The following is a 20,637-nucleotide window of genomic DNA, read 5'->3' as shown; positions in this document are numbered from 1 at the left end:
CTAACCGAGTGGAGATAAATCATTAGGTAGCAGGACAGAACATCAGGAACCCTGGAGTAGATAACACAGAGCCATTTACAGCCAGGAAGTCCAATTTATAGCCAGGAAGTTTAGACTGCAAGGTCTAAACAGGGATGTGTAGAAATCAGAAATCTTCTGAAAAATGTCTCGTTTTACAGAAACTCATTTGGCTTCACTTGGAAATTCCAAGATGTTCTTCCTTAAATCAATCCCAAACTGCATTTCACTTCCTATGAAATGTAGGTGCCAACCCTAAGGAGGCATGGCTCTGATAATGGAACTTTTATGGAAGCTTGTTAGGATTCCCTTGGCAATTCTCAAATGGTCCTCTTTGGAAGGAACTCGAAAATTTGTTTCAATGTTCACTTTTTTGAAATGCCGTGTCAGGAAGAAGATAAGACTTTTTAATATTTAAGTATTCTATATTGTGGATTTTATTTTGTATTGTGGAACGTAAAGAATTGTCATGTAAGATTTCCTAGCTGACATCTGAAGTGATGCAGCCCAAACAGAAGTTCATCCTGCTCACCTTACAGGGCCGGTCCAACCATAAGGCTGACTGAGAGGGTTACTTCAGGTGGAAGAGGGGCATGTCCACATCTCCTCTTCATTATGCTCCCATTCTGCAGGAGTTATGCTTCCTTCCTGAATCTGAAAAAAAGAGAAGGGGATATGAGCAGAATAGGACGCATGGAGGAGAACAGAGCAATTGGCCAGAGTGTGTAAGGGTCAGAAACATTTCTAGGGTTAGTGTCACCCACTGTGGGGTGGGGGGAGGGTGGCAATGGGGTGGGCAGATTGGGGGTGGGGATGGACAAAACAGTCAGAGGGAGGGCAACGATAGCTCTCTGGAGCCCAGGTCTACCAAGCTTCCAGAAACAGAGCCCAGGTCTTCCAGCTGTGTAGACCTGGCCTCCTTGTCGAAGTCCATCCTAACGTGAAGCCCGGGTTTACCCACTTGATTACCCCTCCCTATGGTATCACCGGGTGCAGTCTACAACCCCACATGCTCCCTAGTGGCGCCATTGTTAAAGATGGCAGTGGTATTTGGTATGCTGCTTCAAGTACCTGGATATTGGAAACTACAGATATATAGGTGCAACTGATTAGGATTGTGGCTTCACAGCTTGATCACAGCCATGACGTCCTGATGCTGGTTGAAAGTTACAAGAGGTCCACATGGAGGTGGCCCCCCACCTTCTCAAGAGCTTAGAATGTTCTGCTGGAGAGAAAATAAAATGTAGGTAATAGAGCAAGTTTTAATTTTCTAATAAGGAGCAATACGTAACCAAGGCTGAAGACTGACAATATAATTACCTTTCTAGAAGAATATGATTTAAATCATCGTGCCAGCAATTTCCCTGACAATCATCAGTCAGTAAAATATCAGTGATAAATATTTTCATTAGTGATTCCCCCCTCCCCCCCTACACACTGGCTTTCATTCCAAGCCTAAAACAATCTGACTTTGATGTAATGCTGGAATGTATCCCCCAAAATTAGTATACAAAATGATTCCCTTTTTAAAATGTATTTCTAAGTTGAAGCTCCCCATTCCTGCTCCTCATACCTGGATCCCTCCATTAAGATTTGGGGGGGGAAAGTGAATTATTATCCCTCCAACTCTGCAAATAGCTCTTTTTTCCAAATTCAATCCGACCACACAAACCTACACAAGTCTACTTAGAAGCAAGTCTCACTGAGTTCAATGGGACTTACTCCTAGGTAAGTGTGTATAGGATTACAGCCTGAATCTGTTGGGCAGCCCAATCCTACCTAATAGTCCCTGCACCGATGCAATGGTGCTGGCATGGGCTATACTGCATACCACGGGGGTATTTAGCAGGTGGCAAGTCTTCTCAGTTTAAGGGGACATTTGTTCCTTTGCCCCACAGCAATGGGTCAACTCGGACCCAGGTAAGCCATATAGCTGATGCAAGTCTGAGTTGATCTATATTGGCGGATTGGGTTCAGGAGAATAGGATAGGCCATGTACCAGCACTTTTGATTCTGCCCTCTTCCAGGGCCGTTCCACCCTGCCCCGCTCCACCCTTCCCCTTCCCTGCCCTCTTCCCTCCCTACCACTCAGTGCAGAGCTTACCTGCCCCAGCAGGCACTGCTCCTTGCACTGGTGCCAGCGGGAAGGCTCCAGACTTCCCATAGGCCCTTCTAATTCACACACTGTTGCAATGTGTTTTATGGCATGCTTGCAACGTCTGTCCTGGCAACACTGTCCTCTGCTAGTGTAGAGCCTGGATTGAAATGTCCCATCAGACTCCATCCAAACCCTGATGATGACATTGGGAGCCCAACAGGATCCAAACCCTCCCACAGCTACTATATAAGCCATATGACTCGCCAACATTCATTTCCTTACCACCCCTGCAAGCTCATTTCCAAATACTGAGAAGGCTGTGTATTAGACACTAGGAGTACTGGGAACTGTAGATTTCCAGGGCTACCAACCAAAAAACCTGTCGTTCCCAGTGGTTCATTTTCATGCTGCTGCTGTGGAGCAACAAGAAAGTGAAGGGGACTTGGAGGGAGGTGTGTGGGTGGGTGGACGTGCGAGAGGCAGGGGGGAAAGTCTTAAAGCATTTTGAACCCGCCAAGTTTGACGTCTCTGAACAGTCTTTGGAGGGATTATGAAGAGTGACATTAATTCATTAGCTGTGTGTATTATTTATGCCAAGCTGAGCAAAGTGATCTCTTTATAGCCCACAAGATCTGCCTCGATATTTTGGAAATCCATTTGATTTTAATTTAGCAGTGCTATTGTGTAAAGCCGTATGAACGGGCATTCATTATCTTTGGACATTCTCCGGATAATAGAACTAAGCCCCTTACAGTTCCTTATATTCAAGTAATTCTCCGAAGGTTATTTTGTCGGGATAATGAAAAGGTCAGTGTTAGACTTGTCTCTTTTGGCAAAATGAGCTTTTGAAACACTCAGCGGAGAACGTAGAATTCTGTTCAGTGTTACTCATAGAGACGTTGATACATTATCTGGATAAATAACCCCCCAAAAAGTATCTATTGAAATAACATACAGTTATTTGACAATGACAAATGCTGGCTTTTTTGTTTGTTTGTTTTGCTTTTGCCAACCTCCCATTCCAAGCTTTACCTTGAGAACTTAGGCCCACTTTAAGCTAATTAGTTCCCCTGGCTCAAACCCGGATCGCCCTGGCGGCATACAAAACTACTATTGACCCAGCACTAATGGGAAGGTAACCAGTAAGTAGCTGTCCTGTGGGGCTGCAGGGTCCCACCTCCTGATTCTCAAAGCAACAGCCCTCCTGGGTACAGCAGCACCCCCTCAGCTGTCCACCACCCAGCAGTCTCCAGCTGTCCACCTTCCAGCAATCCTCAGCAGTCTGTTCACCTATCCGTCCACCCTTCAGTCAACCAGTCAGTTAGTTAGTCTATTGGTCAGCCAGCAGGTCCAGTAGTCCGCCAGCCAGTCCATTAGTCCCTCAGCCTGTTCGTCAGTCCTCCAGTTGGCTAGTCCGTCGGTCAGTCCTCTCTCCTTCCTCCAGCCTTTCCTCCTTCTCCTACCCACAGAACTCTCCCTTCAGCTGTGGAAAACATCTTCACTCGGCTCGAGCAACCTTTTAAATCCTACAATGTGTTTTAGGGCCCCATCCAACTTTCTAGCACCAGTGCAGCCGCAATACAGACCCCCTACCACTACAGAATGCAGTAAACATTGCATTAGCATGGCTACATCAGCACTGGAGAGTTGGATAGGATTGGGCTGTTAACCCATGGCTTAAAGACTTGAGCAACTTTTCAACTTATGTTTTGAATTTCCAAATACTTGCATAAAATATTGGGGGGGGGGGGAAACAAACTTTTGTTCCCTCAAACACTGAAATTAGTAGGACACGGAGGTCCAATTATACTGACATGATTAATCTCATCCTCCAGTGATTGACTTTCTTTCTAAAAAACCATTATGTCTTTTAAACTAATATTTAAATGCCCCCCCCCAAAAAAAAAAATCTAATCAAATGCCAATTTATAGCTGATGTAACATAGCTTATCTCATTACCAGCTTCCACTTTATCTGTTACTTCTGGCTTCACAGAAACAGGTGGATTTTAGCAGATGACATAACAAACAATCAATTTTCCCTGATCAGATTTGTTAGCGCTTCCTGAGTGCACTCCAGCCACAATCAGCTGTGATTACTTGCCGGCGTCTCCTGAAAACTTTCCAAGCCTGAAGCAAACATGCTTAATTCAAAATGATTACGCCTCTAATTAGGTCGTTAGCCTTCAGTATCTCCCACCAAATCTTATCGTTCATACATGGGACTATCTGTTCTTATTTATGTACGCCTGCCACACAGTAGCTGCTTCATTCCTTTTTTTGTTAAATATGTTGAATTTTTAGAAAAGATAAAAAGGGTTATGAAGAAATGAAAGAATCTATTAAATCTTTTTGTTTTAGTTTCTGTTATGCAGGATAACCGCTGTTCAAAGGAGAAGGGGGTCACCAAAGATGGCTGATGTGATTTTTTAAAATGGGCTTAATTCAGTGCTTCTCAACATTTGTTCTCCACCATACCACTCTTTCTCTTGATACCGAGCTAAACAAACGCATCGGTAAAGCAGCTACCACGTTTTCCAGACTCACAAAGAGAGTCTGGTCCAACAAGAAGCTGACGGAACATACCAAGATCCAGGTCTACAGAGCTTGCGTCCTGAGTACACTTCTGTACTGCAGCGAGTCATGGACTCTTCACTCACAACAGGAGAGGAAACTGAATGCTTTCCACATGCGCTGCCTCCAACGTATTCTCGGCATCACCTGGCAGGACAAAGTTCCTAACAACACAGTCCTGGAACGTGCTGGAATCCCTAGCATGTATGCACTACTGAAACAGAGACGCCTGCGTTGGCTCGGTCATATCGTGAGAATGGATGATGGCCGGATCCCAAAGGATCTCCTCTATGGAGAACTTGTGCAAGGAAAGCGCCCTACAGGTAGACCACAGCTGTGATACAAGGACATCTGCAAGAGGGATCTGAAGGCCTTAGGAGTGGACCTCAACAAGTGGGAAACCCTGGCCTCTGAGCGGCCCGCTTGGAGGCAGGCCGTGCAGCATGGCCTTTCCCAGTCTGAAGAAACACTTGGCCAACAGTCTGAGGCTAAGAGGCAAAGAAGGAAGGCCCATAGCTAGGGAGACAGAACAGGGACACACTATACTTGCTCCCAGTGTGGAAGGGATTGTCACTCCCAGATTGGCCTTTTCAGCCACACTAGACGCTGTTCCAGAACCACCTTTCAGAGCGCGATACCATAGTCTTTTGAAACTGAAGGTTGCCAACTACTATACTACTTCACGTGGTCCACCTATTCAAAGTACCACAAGAAGTAGCTGGTGATTACACTGCCAGTTTCTTCTGGGTTCAGAGGCCAAATGCAGCACAACTAACAACAGTCAGAGGCTCAGGGAGGACCGGAGGGTTTTTACAAGCATAAAAAAAGCATGCTTTGGAGCTCTTCCTGCTGAGCTGAGCCTCCAACTGCTGTTCGTTGCGTTGCATTCTTGGTCTTTTCACCGGGCGGCAGGTATCCAGGGGTGCCATGAGACACCACCTCAAGTACTACTGGTGGTACCCATACCACTGGTTGAGAAACACTGGCTTCCTTTTCAAATTTCACAATATGGATGCCGATGATAAAATTTGGTTCTCAGTATTCACGTTTCAGAGCTGAAACTGGACATTGAAGTTTAAGTGTCATCTGTCTGAGGACAAGCAGTTCAAGAGAGAGCAAAATAAACATGCATTAAAAGCTGTTGCAATTGACATGTCAGATGCAGGCCAATGTTGACTGCTATCACACCATCGGTTGTCAGAACCCATCCGATGCCAGTGGTTCATTATATTGAATGTTGACATCATGTATCATTACATATAAAACCTTGATGAAGGGCGTAAAGTGTGCTGCCAAATATCAGGGCATAATGGTTTTCCCAACCCCTAAATTACTGAAAAATATTCACTGTTTTATTTTTTTGTTCCTGTTTCCTGTTGTTCTTTCCCTTTTTGTTTGGTGCTTCAGCATCTTTTGTTCTGGGTTCTTTTTCCTGTGAAAAAGAACCCGTGAAAAAGGTCTGTGGAACTCCTTGCCACAGGATGTGGTGATGGCATCTGGCCTGGATGCCTTTAAAAGGGAATTGGACAAGTTTCTGGAGGAAAAATCCATTACGGGTTACAGGCCATGATGTGTATGTGCAACCTCCTGATTTTAGAAATGGGCTATGTCAGAATGCCAGATGCAAGGGAGGGCACCAGGATGAGGTCTCTTGTTATCTGGTGTGCTCCCTGGGGCATTTGGTGGGCCACTGTGAGATACAGGAAGCTGGACTAGATGGGCCTGTGGCCTGATCCAGTGGGACTGTTCTTATGTTCTTATGTTCTTATGTTCCTGACAAGAGTCAAAGAAATGATCCCTTCCAGCCATTGACGATCATGTCATGAATGAGACATCCTGCTGTTACAAGACCAATCAGTTTTGATTATGTGATGTCACTGAGAGAATACAGACCAGTTCAGATGATTGAGGGCAGTGCTTCATGGATCATCACTGCCCTTATCCTGAGTTTAAGATATTTCCATCTTGCTTTATAGAGGTGTTCTTAAATGGTTTATTTATTTATTTATCATTTAATTAGTTAATTAAATAAACAAACAAACAAACAAACCATTTAAGAACACCCCTATAAAGCAAGATGGAAATATTTTAAACTCATCTTAAACTCTAAATTAATGCAGATTTCATTTTCTTCCAAGAAAAATATGCAGAAGTGATGCTATGTGTTTTTACTCCAAGGGCACATTTTTATAAATTATAAATTTTTTTATAATTATAAATTATAAATTATAAAATTTATATTTATAAATTTATAAATTAACTTTTTTTTCTAGCTTTGAGGGGGGGGAAGTGTACTAGGTAGGTGATATAGGTGGTATAGTCTCGGCAGATGCAGCCACAGTTGTTACACAATCAACCAAGTGTTAGAAAATAGTTTTTCACAGATTTGGGGGATTTTTTTTTGTTTACAAAAATAAGAATGGGAAAAATGAGAAGTGCGGAAAGCTATGTTATGTGTTTTTATTTTGCTATTACTGAAAAGTCACACCTCTACCTATAGGCCTGTGGGTCCCAAAGCTGTGTAAGCTGTGGGTCCCTGAAGAGCTGTGGAAACCAGCTAGGGAGCCATGGAACCCACACAAAATAGCTGCCACCCCATACAGTGTGTAGAATTGTAGTCCTAATGGGGAGCTGTGGCCAATGACCCAGTAGGACAAGGGAACTGCCAGTCGAAAAATTTTGGGAACCGCTGCTATAGGCCTATAAAGTAGCTTGGAGGTAGCTTTCAGAGGAAACATAAAGCATGGCAGAGAACGCAACTACCAGAGCCTGATGACAGGAAGCCACAGTTCAAGATACACACATACAATACTTTATACAAACAGCAGATCAACTAAATGCAGTGGCTTCGCTAGGTTTTGCATCATCTGGTGCAGGAGACCGGCACGTCACCACTATGATGGACTTCCTCCCATGCAGTGGGCAGGGCAGTGCCCTGGCCAGTGGGTATGGTGACGTACCATTGCCCTGCCCTGCTGGTTTTTGGGCTATAACTTTTGATAGAATCAGGCTATTTCAATGCGGTTTGTTTTGTTGCATTCTGCATGAAATTACGCATCAATTTATAGATAACATGATGGTATTATTTGAAAATACCAAGATTTTGAAAATTTGGGCAAGTAGTGGTGTCACCCCTCCCGCGTGCATCACCCATAACCCACCCACGCCCCAGCGATGCCACTGATTAAATGAGCAAACTTCCAGACATCCAGGCAGGTTTGGGACCAGAATTGCTCTCCCTGGAAACCAAACAACCCCTCCCTCTCCTCTTCGTTCCTCTTCTGCTAATTATCTGAAACCAAAGGAAATGAAATGAGCATTCATTTTAATTTGGCTTCTAGTGAGAAGGTCAGAGTTTGATGTCTCCTGGGATTCATATGCCCAAAGTTGTTTAAATGATTTGTATAATCCCTGCCTCAGCCTCTTCTATTATGCTCCCATCATCTCCTCTCCTGGCAAATGACAAATTATGCCGAGTACCTCCAAGCTGACAAATATCTGATGGATTAAAAACATTTATGTATTTATGTGCTATCATAACCGGCGATCCCTTTACGGCCGAAGAACTGTCTATGTTGACAGCCTGCTATTACTACAGGCAAATTTCATAAACCTCATGATGACAGGGAGATTTATTAATTTTTACTAACTCTGGACGCGGGAAAATGGGTGATTTCAAGGGTGGATGTGTGTGTTTGTCCCTCTTTAAGGTGAAGTTGCTTTTAATTCTGCTATAATTTAAAACTCTGTGCTCAATGTTTACTTATCAGGAAATTGGTCTGAATTTTAACACATGGATTGATTTCTTATCAGACAATGACTGTAATGGAATGACTTTTCCTCCCCCCCCCCCCAGCATTTCATAATCCCTTATTTAAGTTCATGAGTTAAACTCAGTTAGAAGTTTTTAGGGTTAAACAAAGGGCTGACTGAGTGAGGGTCCAATCCTATCCAACTTTCCAGCTCCGGTGTAGCCACAATGCAGCCCCGTGGTAAGGGAACATGTTACCATCCCTTGAGGAGGCCCCGGTGATTGCCCCTCCACTGCAGGGTGCAGTGCACACCCCATTGGCATAACTGCATAGGATTGGGCCCTGAGTGAGTGAGTGAGGGCCCAATCCTATCCAACTTTCCAGCACTGGTGCAGCTGTATTGCAGCCCCAAGGTAACAGACCAAATGTTCCCATACCTTGAGGAGGGCTCCGTGAGTTCCTCCACACCACAGGATACAGTGAATGCCCCATTGGCACGGCTGCACTGGCACTGGAGAATTTGATAGGATTGGACCCTGAGTGAGTGAGTGAGTGAGTGAGTGAGTGAGTGAGTGAGTGAGTGAGTGAGTGAGTGAGCAGAAAGAAAGAACATAGAATTTGATCTAAACACTGCTGGAAATGCATATGCTCCAAGGGGAGTGGAAGGTTTCATATGAGACTACTTTATACTGAGTCAAATGCATCTACATCTAGCTCAGTGTTGTCTATACTGACTTTTCAGAGTTTCGGGGATGAGAGCTTACTGCAATGCCAAAGACTAAACCAGGAACTGCCATGGAAGTTCCATTGTTAAATGGAAAAGATCCTGCTTTGCTCTATATGGATGATTCCAGGATGAATCCCTGACATCTTCAATTAAAGGGACCTTGTATAACAAAAATGAAAAGACCTGTGCTTGGGACTTTGAGGAGCCTGGGCCCAGTCTGAGTCAACGACACTGGGCTCGATCGAGCACTTGACTCAATATAAGGCATTTAGAATGTGTTGCTGTGGAAGTTGTAATGTTGGTGGCCTTGCTGCTGCATAGAAGCCCAACCCACCTAACCATATGGTTTACATAGCATGGTAAGGGCCTCCACATAGGGCGCTGGTGCACTGGCTGCCCAGTGTTGACTGGGAAACATATAAGACTTCTTTCTGCATAGCAGAGGTGAAAGGTTGGTGAAAAGAGTAAAGAGCTCAAGGGATGCAGAGTAGCCACCAGAAGACAACATGCTGGAAAGAAGATCGTGCAGAATCATCCCTCCTACTCTAAATGAACACCTGCCTAAGGGAAAGTTGGACTTTCCTGGTGGGTCCTGTCTGTAACCAGCTACTAAAGGAAAGACCACCTTCTTGGGGGTGGGTGAAGGTCAGAGCATGAGGACATCACCATAGGGAATCCTGAGATAATGGTGAGGTGAGCTCCCTTTCTCTGAGACATCCAATTGGGTAGATGGCTCAGGGCACTTAACTGTTAATAACTTTAGGTTGAATCTGTGTCACCTGAAACCTCTGGGCCTTAGATTCCCGGGCATGAATTCCTTTACAGTTAAATTGTTGTTGGGGTTCTGAAGCTCCCCCTGATGAAGGTGGTGAAGCTCCCTCTGGTTCAGCACTCACAGGTCCAGAAAAGGGGAAGCGGGGAAGAAGGCCCACCATTGACTTAGTCCAAGGTTAGGTAATCCAAGACTTGCACAAACAGTTGCGCTTGTCAGATGGGATTCAAGTCATTTTTGGACATGCACAGATTGTGCAGCCTTTACAGGCTTTTCTAGATGGGAGGGATGAAAACTGAAGACTGATTAGGCCTAGGCAATCCTAGGAGAGAGACAACCCAGGAGAACCCAGTGATAGGAGGAGAAGGATGGATTTTTATTTTTCACATTTTTAAACCTCCTTTTCTCCAAAGAGCTCAGGATGCTGTCATTGGTTCCTCCCCTCCTTTTATTCTCACAGAAACCCTGTGAGGTAGGTGAGACTGAGAGAGAGTGACTGGCCCAATATCACCCAGGAAGCTTTATGGCTGAGCAGGGATTTGAACCTAGATCATCCAGGTCTAAGTCCAGTTGCCAAAGCACTACACCATCCTGGTTGTATGAAACTGCTCCCTCTCTGAACAATGAAGCCATTGGAGAAGGTAAAAACTATTGAAGAAAAGAACTGCTGGTCAGAGGCAACTCAAGAAATGCCTGCCCATTCTACTTGGGGAAACTCACAAGTATATAGTCTAGAAATTGCCTTGTTCTTAAAATCAAAATATAGCCAAAGGAATATAGAAAGCATATTTTAGGGGGAAAAAAATATCCCACATTTCTTTTCAAGACCGTTGTAAAAAAGTGGGTGACAGTTTCTGGGAAAACTAAGACTATAACTTTTTATGCTTTTTACAGTCGCAGGGAAAATAGTTTAAGAGGCAGTTCCGCATTTTTAAGAGGCCATTCTGTACTTCCAGGGACAGATGGGTGGGTGACATTTGAGCGACTGGAAGCCTTGAGAGCATCGAGCTTCTATCCGCTCCAATAAACAGAATCAAGGCTAGGAACCGGAGCACCGGCTGAGTGCTCCAAGCTATACAAAAGTGGGCTAAGATTTATGAAATGATAAAAGTGCAGGACTTTCACCGCCTGATGCATCAGTGAGAACAAGGAAAAAGTGGGGCTATTTCAGCCTCGCCAAGATAAATGGGCAGCTTTTCCTTGTTTCAGCAAAACTATATTGATGGGGCCAAGTGCAAGAATCAATGAAACAGCGAGTGCACAAGCTAACTGTCCTTGTCTTGAAGCCGAAAGCCACCTGTCTGTTGGGACGGGATGGATTAAATTAACCAATACATCAAAAATGCACTGCATTTGACACTCTTCCTCTTACAATTCATCAGCTTTGATCTGGCATCATTGTTGCTCAAAAGTGACAAAAACAGTCGCTGCAAGGTCCACTTTCAGAGGCCTTTACTCATCATAACAAGCTACTTGTACACCATCATTTTATTAATCAATCTCTATCTTGATTGATCAATACAGATGTGCATCACTTAACGATGGGGATATGTTCTCCTATCCCCGTTGTTATTAGGTTGTTAAGAGAACATTCAGCCTGTAATGTAAGATCAGAAGATCATCAGGTGGATGATGTGGTGTTGACAGCGATTCCATGTTTTGACAGCTGTTTGACAGCTCTGGGAAGGGCAGGGCTGGCTCCACAGCTGTAATCACTCAAGGCCAATGGAGACTCTGATGGACACCTGAGCTTCATTTGACCTTGATGGGACTTTGAATGGACATGGACTGAAGAGATGGCTCACCTGAGCCTAATTTGGACTTAATGGGACATACAAGGATAAAAGGCAGCTTCAGAAGGAGTAAAGTTACCTGACCAAGAGGGAACATGCCCAGAGGCTACCTGACCAGACAGAGCTACCTGACCCAGACCTACGGGAGAAGGGAACTGCCAGGACTCGGCTGGAGGACACAAAAGAGAGGACTGCCAGGACCCTGCTGAAGGAGACACTCTGCTGGAGAGGATGCTGCTGGAGAGCAGGGACTCTGGTGCAGAAGACTGGATTGGAAAGACTAGACTGTGCTTTGGAGACCGGATTGGACTGGAGGCTTCAGACCTTTACTCACTGAGTTAAGTGGAGTTTTGGGAGGGAAAGCCTCTGGACAAGAGGACTTGCAGGCAGTGCATGTGTCTGTAGCCATAAATTCTTGTTAATTGCTCAACTGATAAGGAGTTCTGTTCATTTCTTTGCACACCACAGCTGTTGTTCTTGGAAAAGGAGGGTGTTAATTAGCCAAAAAGTGGGCATTAGAAGGGAGTTGGAATATTTGGACGGGACACAGTCCAATCTAGTGTCTTTTTTGTGTAAACAGACACTCCCTGCCAGACACTTGCTGGCTGTGCAAGCTACCAGTGACCGATTGCCTCTTCTTTGCATTGAGCCTCTTTGTTGTGTAAACAGACACTCTGGTGCAGGTTATGGGAGACCTGACTGCCTAATCTAGAGCCCCTTTGTTGCGCTTTGGCCACTGTCGTATTTGCGGTCCATTGTTAAGTGAAATGTTGTTAAGCAATGTAGATCTGTACAAAGATAGTGAGACTCATGCACACCAGTGATGTGCAGTGAGGTCCAAGCCTGGGGAGGCACAGTGCATGGAGCTCCTGGGTGACGTCACACCATAAAGTATTCTGGGGGCTTCCTGAAAGCCCCAATGTTTGCACGATCAAACAGAGGGTGAGCTCTTGCTGCCACAGTTCTAGACTTTCAGAGAGACTTGGGCAGTCTCAGAGAGAGACCAGTGAGTATCCAGAGATCTCCAACTTCTTTGTGGGTGGTCCCGGTTTGGTGACAGTTTTGTTGGCATGGGATGGGGGATTTTCAAAATAGATGGATTTCAGCTCTAGTTAAAGGAAAGATAAACTCTCTTTTAACAAAATACATGGATTTAAACTAGCATTCAAATTGCTTGTGGGGGAGCGGTTCATGCTGTGCTATTCGGCATGCGCTCGCTTCCTTAAGTGCATGAAAAGGGACTGGTCAGAAGACCGTCATCCAATCCAGCCCACAGAGATGAAATAATGTAATGTGCTGTTCCATGTTGAAGCAATCTTCCGCCGTTTTATTCATGACTTTGTCTGGGGAGAAAAATGTCAAAATAGATCAAGCAGCCATTTTGGCCTGTAGGGTATAGTCCTTCTTGCCATATGCTCTTCTGATCCCTCCAGCGGAGTTCGTATTTGTCTTGGCATGCTCTCTGAATGGCACAGCTGTGCTTCCTCCCTCCCCCCCTCCCCAAATAAATTGCTTTCATTGAAGAATTTTGAACTGGGAACAAGCACCGCTGGGTTAGCTTGAGAAAAATAAATTGATTCTTTAATTCAAAGAAGGCAGAAGTGGGGGGCACTGCTAAGCTTTGAACTTGGTCATTCCCTTCTGATAAACTCCAATCAGGTTGTTGTTGTTTTTTCTTTCTCAAGTAAAAAATTGATGCCTGCTCTGCTGGCCACAGAGACAGAAGTAACCATGCGACTTGTTAAAGTGCAAGTTGGACTTCTTTAATTTGTTATCTTCACTTTCAAAGCACTCACCCTTCCAACTTGAATTAGGCTTTCTCTCTATGCCCCCCAGAGCCCAATTCAAATCCTGAGCAAGCTAGAATTCCCCCCCCCCCCAAAAAAAAAAATTGATATTCAAGAGGAGAAGCAGCCATGCTAGCCATCATTCGCTGGATAAGGGACAGGTTTCTTGGACAAAAATCAGAAACAAGTACATGGTAAAAAGCAATGAGAAAATAAGAAATGCATTTTATTTTAGTTCTGATCGCTTATTTTTATTTTTTGCATTGCCTTTCTTCTCAAAAGACCTCAAGGCAACTCACAAAACATACAGATAGTACAGTGTGTTGCGAGACATTATTTTCCAACACGCAGAACACTGTCATAAACCCTTACAGCAGTGTTTCTCAAACTGTGGGTCGGGACCCACTAGGTGGATTGCAAGCCAATTTCAGGTGGGTCCCTATTCATTTCAATATTTTATTTTTAATCTATTAGACTTGATGCTACCATGGTATGTGACTGCATTTGGGGAAATGTTACACATCTGTACTTTTAACAAGCTCCTATATATATTCTTTTAACAATGATAGTCAATAGAACTTATCCCTGGGTAAGTGTGGGTAGGATTACAGCCTAGGATCACTAAATATTTTCCTACTTGGTGATGTCACTTCTGGTGGGTCCTGACAGATTCTCGTTCTAACAAGTGGGTTCCAGTGCTAAATGTGTGAGAACCAGTGCCCTACATGTTATGGCCCAATCCTACGTTGGAGTGGGCCATGTTTTGTATTTATGACAAAGTTGTATGTATTTGTTCTTGTTAGGTGTTTGTGCCACATTGGTGTGAAACATAGGATAAACATTAGTTAAAACAATAAAAATAAACAAAATTAGAGTGTATTTTTTTTCAAGACAACTCACAGTCACAATAAAAGAGCAGGAAGTCTCGTATATCAAACCAGAAAACAAAACACATATGGGATACCATATGGGATAACAGTATAAAACTCAACATAATCTGAGCAACCAAGTATGTCTTCAGCCCCCTCTAAATCTGAGGAAGGGAAAGGGCCAAAAACACCTCCTGCAGGGGTTCCACAAGGAGGGGACCACCACAAGGCTCCATCACATGTCCTTCCAAGCTGCACCTCAGAAGGTGGAGAGACATTCAAGAAAGTCTTCTCAGAAGACCTCAACATGGGTTAGACAGAGGGGAGGCAGACCATCAGGTAATGGAGTCTCAAGACATTTAGGGTTAGAAAAAACAGGTTGAAAAAATAGATTTAAGAAGATTTTTTTTTTTTTTTTAGAAAAAGTTAGTGGAAAAATCTGGAACTGGAGAATTCAGAGATGTTAAATCTCTTCCCCAGTGGATCCATTTTGCACCAGGTTTTAGATTGCCCAGGGTCCGTCAGAGATGGATCTGGAAAAGGCTTCTAAGCCAGTTCAGTTTCCAGGTTTGCCACCTTCCCCTAACCAACACATGCCTCTAAGAGATGAGAAACGGCAATGGCCTCTAGCAGCTTCCTGTCACACATTCGGCAAATGGACTTCCTCAGAGATCCCTACTTCACCACAAGGACCTCTGAGGGAGCAAAGTTGCAGAAAGGATGGGTGGGGGAAAGCAAGGACAAGTCACTCAATTGAAATTTTTGTATCAGCCTGCTTCTTGTACATTAGAAGCGAGAATCTTACAGAATTGTCCTATTTGACATTAGAATATGCAAGGACTTGGGGACATTACTCATTTTAAGTGACTGCCATTCTGAGCCCCTGCCTTAAACCCCCCTCTTCTCTCCTCTCACAAGAGCTGACAAGGCCTTAACCTTGAAAGACTGGTCTTGTGCATCTATTGCTCTGCGTGTAGACATGATCTAATTTCCACTTCATTTGTGGTGCATTTTCTGAAGAAATAAAATTGTCCCCATTATATTGAACGGAAGCTGGAGGGGGTATATTTAGAATGTTTGGAAATGTCACATCACAGTTGCACAGCTAAAAGATGGCGGGCAAGTGTTTTGGGGGCTTTATATGTGAAGTACTGAAATATGACATCGAAATAAAAAAATACTTCCTGACGCTTGAGACAAGGAAGATTTATGCTGAGGCATTAGCCTGTCTTTGTGTGTACTTGCTTCTCACCCCCTCAACCTAGATATAGATATCACAAAACCACCAGAAGTCTCCAGTGTAGACATCACATAATGACAAAGCATCATTCTGAGGAGAAAATCTGGAAAAAGAAAAATTGGCCATGAGCTGTAGGGCTTTGTGGAAACAGGGACATGCGGTCAGGACAGATAGGGGAGACACAGGTACATTTTCATAGGTATGGTTCTTAGCTCTGAAAGTATACCTCCGATACTGGAATGAAATTGCTCCTGATTAATACCAGTCACTTTTATATCAAAGAAAAACGGGCACTCAGCCATGCCTAAGCCAATGGCTACCTCTGGAGAGGTTCGTTAATTAGCCAAGTGTCAATAATGTTGATGTACTTACTAGGATGTAACTGTAAATAAAACAAAAGCATTATTTATCAATTGGCTAGCAAACAAATAATGAGTTTGCTTGGATATCTGTCAAACAGGAGAAGGCAGGATTATGAAAGGGAAGAAGAACAATGAATGATAATCAAGTATCGAAGGAAGTTTCCATCCAATTTGGCTTGCAATAAAATTTTGAGACAAATTATGGCTTGGACCAGTGGTTCTCACTCATTTAGCACCAGGACCCACTTTTTAGAATGAGAATCTGTCAGGACCCACCGGAAGTGATGTCACGACCGGAAGTGACATCATCCAGCAGGAAAATTTTTAACCATCCTAGGCTGCAATCCTACCCACACTTACCCAGGAGTAAGTCCCATTTACTATCATTGTTTAAAGAATATACTTAGTAGCTCGTTAAAAGTACAGGTCTGTAACATTTCCCCAAATGCAGTCACATACCATGGTAGCATCAAGTCTAATAGATTAAAAATAAAATATTGAAATGAATGGGAACCCACCTGAAATTGGTTCGCAACCCACCTAGTGGGTCCCAACCCACAGTTTGAGAAACACTGGCTTGGCCAAAACAGTTGAAGAATTTCAAGCAAAGCAACAAGTGTTTTGCTGAGACTGTTATGTTGTCACTGGTCTCCCATTGCTCTTCTCTGACCCAGCAGACCTATGTAAGTTTCTTGGTTAATTTGCTCTGGGCAATGGACACCTGGGATTACTTAATATCTTACTAGGCCATCCAAAATCTGCCAAGATTTTGGACTGACGATCAGCCTGAAGAAAAAACAGGTCATGGTTCAGGATGTGGACTCACCTCCCTGCATTACAATCTCTGTGCATGAACTGGAGGTTGTCCATGACTTTGTGTACCTTGGCTCAACGATCAATGACACTCTGGAGGTTGTCCATGACTTTGTGTACCTTGGCTCAACGATCAACGACACTCTTTCTCTCGATACCGAGCTAAACAAACGCATCGGTAAAGCAGCTACCACGTTTTCCAGACTCACAAAGAGAGTCTGGTCCAACGAGAAGCTGATGGAACATACCAAGATCCAGGTCTACAGAGCTTGCATCCTGAGTACACTTCTGTACTGCAGCGAGTCATTGACTCTCCGCTCACAACAGGAGAGGAAACTGAATGCTTTCCACATGCACTGCCTCCGACGCATTCTCGGCATCACCTGGCAGGACAAAGTTCCTAACAACACAGTCCTGGAACGTGCTGGAATCCCTAGCATGTATGCACTGCTGAAACAGAGACGCCTGCGTTGGCTCGGTCATGTCGTGAGAATGGATGATGGGCGGATCCCAAAGGATCTCCTCTATGGTGAACTCTTGCAAGGAAAGCACCCTACAGGTAGACCATAGCTGTGATACAAGGATATCTGCAAGAGGGATCTGAAGGCCTTAGGAGTGGACCTCAACAAGTGGGAAACCCTGGCCTCTGAGCGGTCTGTTTGGAGGCAGGCTGTGCAGCATGGCCTTTCCCAGTTTGAAGAGACACTTGGCCAACAGTCTGAGGCAAAGAGGCAAAGAAGGAAGGCCCATAGCCAGGGAGACAGACCAGGGACAGACTGCACTTGCTCCCGGTGTGGAAGGGATTGTCACTCCCGAATCGGCCTTTTCAGCCACACTAGACACTGTGCCAGAACCACCTTTCAGAGCACGATACCATAGTCTTTTGAGACTGAAGGTTGCCAATACAATACAATACAATACAATACTAGGCCATGTGTTCTCAGCTCCCTTGAGCTCTAATAAGGAAGGAAATGTGGGCTGATTTTTTTAAAAATTAATAAGTAATAAGTATCCCTGGGCTAAATCACACAATACTTTCTCAAATTGCTCACCTCCATGTGGTAGAGAACGACTGCAGGTGTATACCTTAACATCTCAGTCTCTGAACATTCATGCCCCCGCTTCAGTGCCACCAGCCATTTAAAGGACTTGTGCGGACAATCCAATCCAAATTAAATGTGTAAACTCATAGTCAATTTTCAGATTTTCTCTGGGATGACACCAAAGTGCATTGGGCCTACATACATTCAATTGTTGAATATGTGGGCCCCCACAATGGGAATGTTATGCCCCCCCCTTCAGAATGGTTGGGAGTATTGAAGGTGGGGCAAGCATGCCAGGTGGGCAGGGAAGTAAGATGCATCTATCAGGTAGAAGCAAAGTCATCAGGTGTCCGAGCAGGCCAATGGAGGGGTCTCTTTCTCCCTATGTTCCATACAGAGTGGCTGGCTAATGCGGGAGTTCAGAAGGCAAGGGTCAAGTGGCAGGTGGATGAGGCAGGCTGATGGAAAAAAGACTTGAGCACTGCTTCTGTCGCTCTCATTATGGTGCAGAATTTATGGCATCAGTGATTTGATTGGTTGGCAAGCTTCAGTCTCGAAAGACTATGGTATAAGCCTACAGCACCCGGTATTCCCAGGCAGTCTCCCATCCAAGTACTAACCAGGCCTGACCCTGCTTAGCTTCCGAGATCAGACGAGATCGGGCATGTGCAAGGTAACAGTTGCTGCTGCATCTATGATTTACTTATTTATTTTTCACATGTTTATACTGCCCTTACTCCAAGGAGCTCAGGGTGGTGTGCATGGTTCTTTCCCCCCTTTTGGCATCTAAACAACCCTGAGTGGTAGGTGAGGTCAAGAGATAGTGACTAGCCCAAAGTCACCCAAAAGGTTTTGTGGCCAAGTGGGGATTTGAACATGGATCTTCCAGGTCTAAGTCCAGCACCAAGACCACTACACTGTCCTAGCTCTCCCAGCATCCAAAAATCTGGGATTTCTGCAGTGGGTTCTGGTGATGTAACAAGCCTTGAAAAATGGAGGACTGAGATGGTGACAATAAAGAGGTGGCAAAGGCAAAGAGACCATCAGCAATCCAAAAAATGATTTGAGATCAATCTTTGTTTCCCAATTACCCGAGTTCAAAGTCAAACACTGGAGAAACTTTTGGCAAACTGGCAACCCTAATCAGGAACATGATGGAGACCAAGCAGAGAGGATCGTATTATAGCTACCGTCAACTCAGCAAGAAATACTTTCTCTTTTTCCCCCTTGTCCTTAGATCTTGTTATTTCACACAACATCACTGATATCAAACATTTGATTGAAATCTCTCTGGTACGCATTTCTTGCCCTGTCTCATTCTTTCTGACATTTATTGAATTATGTCGGGTCCAATCAGTGTTGTCTCATCTGACAAAATCATTTCAGTCCCTCTGTTTGGTAGAATTTTTCTAACTTCACCTGATCTTCTCGGAGCTGTGTTTATGTGCTCATTTGCATTGCCCTGTTTGTTACATATGTTATCTGAATAACCTGTAGGCACCTCCACGGGTAATTCCGTTCACTCTGTCCCTGCAATTTAAGAAGAAACACCAAGCAATTATCCTCTCTGAGAAGGTGACACAATGACTGGTAACAGTGTATTTTGTAAAACATGCAAAAGTGACAACTGCCATCATATATAGGTATTACCATTCTGTGGTTGTTTGTTCCATGTTTTCCTGGATGCTTTACTTGTTGGGAAGCAAGTGTTCTAGAATATTAAGCAGTGGCATCCCTAGGTGCGTGTGACACCACTTATGGCCAAAATTTTTAAAATCTTGGTATTTTCAAAGAATACCATCATGTTATATCTCATTTGATGTGTAATTTCATGCAGAATGCAATGGAATAAACAGTGCTTAAATATATCTGTTCTATCAAAAGCTAAAGGCAAAAACCCAGCAGGCCCACAGCCTGGAGCATTGCCCTGCCCACTGCATGGGAGGAGGTCCATCATGGGGGTGACATGGCCTCACTCACTGGGTGATGCAAACCCTAGTGATGCCACTGTAGTAAGCATAAGGATTTTAGTTGTAGCTAAGGAAACAGAGGCATTACGAGCCTCACACTGCACGTGCAGTGCAGACAACCATTTTTGTTGCAAAGTGTGGTGCTTTAAAAGTTATACGACTCCATCTTCAAATTCCACATTGCCCCCTGATTCTGAGAGATGTGAGTGGAATTACAGTTGAGACTCCATGCAGATTGAAATGTCCAAACCCATACATTGTAGAGCTGAGACAGATCTGCCACCGTAAATCCCCCTAAAAATCTCCCATTGCAAATTCTGAGATTGGTTATAATCACATATTCAGTATTTGATGTCAGCATTTAACACTGGAAAGTGCTTTGCTGTCACTCCTACTCTGTCTAGCAGCTACAAGGTGTCTAGTGGCTAACCTAATTTGAGAGTAGCTGGAAAACAATTGGTCCCGGCAGGCAAGTGAAGAAGGGGGTTTGCTGCCTCTCTCTGTTCTCCAATCAGCTGCAGAGCTGCTGTTCACTGACTTTTAACTTGTGGAGGGTAGGACTCGGGAGAAGCCGACGTACAGGCAAAACAACTGTGTGGTGGTTTGTGTTCTCCAGTTTTAGTGTGGCTGTTTTTATGGAATACAGACAGGGGGTTGGATTAGATGACCTTGTGGGTTATTCCAACTGTATGATTCCAAATGATGTGCTGTTAATCAACATAATGTTTGGGATATATAATGACCATTGGCCCAATCCTAACAGGGCCTCTACTTCTACTCCATTTTCCCACCAGAAATTCTACTAAAACAATGCCCTTTC

The 20,637-nt window shown here is 44.2% G+C and overlaps 1 pseudogene; it reads right to left on the bottom strand.

Moving 5' to 3' along the window:
* Positions 1-18,418: 18,418 nt before the first annotated feature.
* Positions 18,419-18,538, bottom strand: LOC136659535 (5S ribosomal RNA; annotated as a pseudogene).
* Between the last annotated feature and the right edge of the window lie 2,099 nt (positions 18,539-20,637).

The sequence above is a fragment of the Tiliqua scincoides genome, chromosome 8 (assembly GCF_035046505.1).
Source record: "Tiliqua scincoides isolate rTilSci1 chromosome 8, rTilSci1.hap2, whole genome shotgun sequence".
Classification (NCBI taxonomy): Eukaryota; Metazoa; Chordata; class Lepidosauria; order Squamata; family Scincidae; genus Tiliqua; species Tiliqua scincoides.
This window is presented reverse-complemented; position numbering and strand designations above follow the sequence as displayed.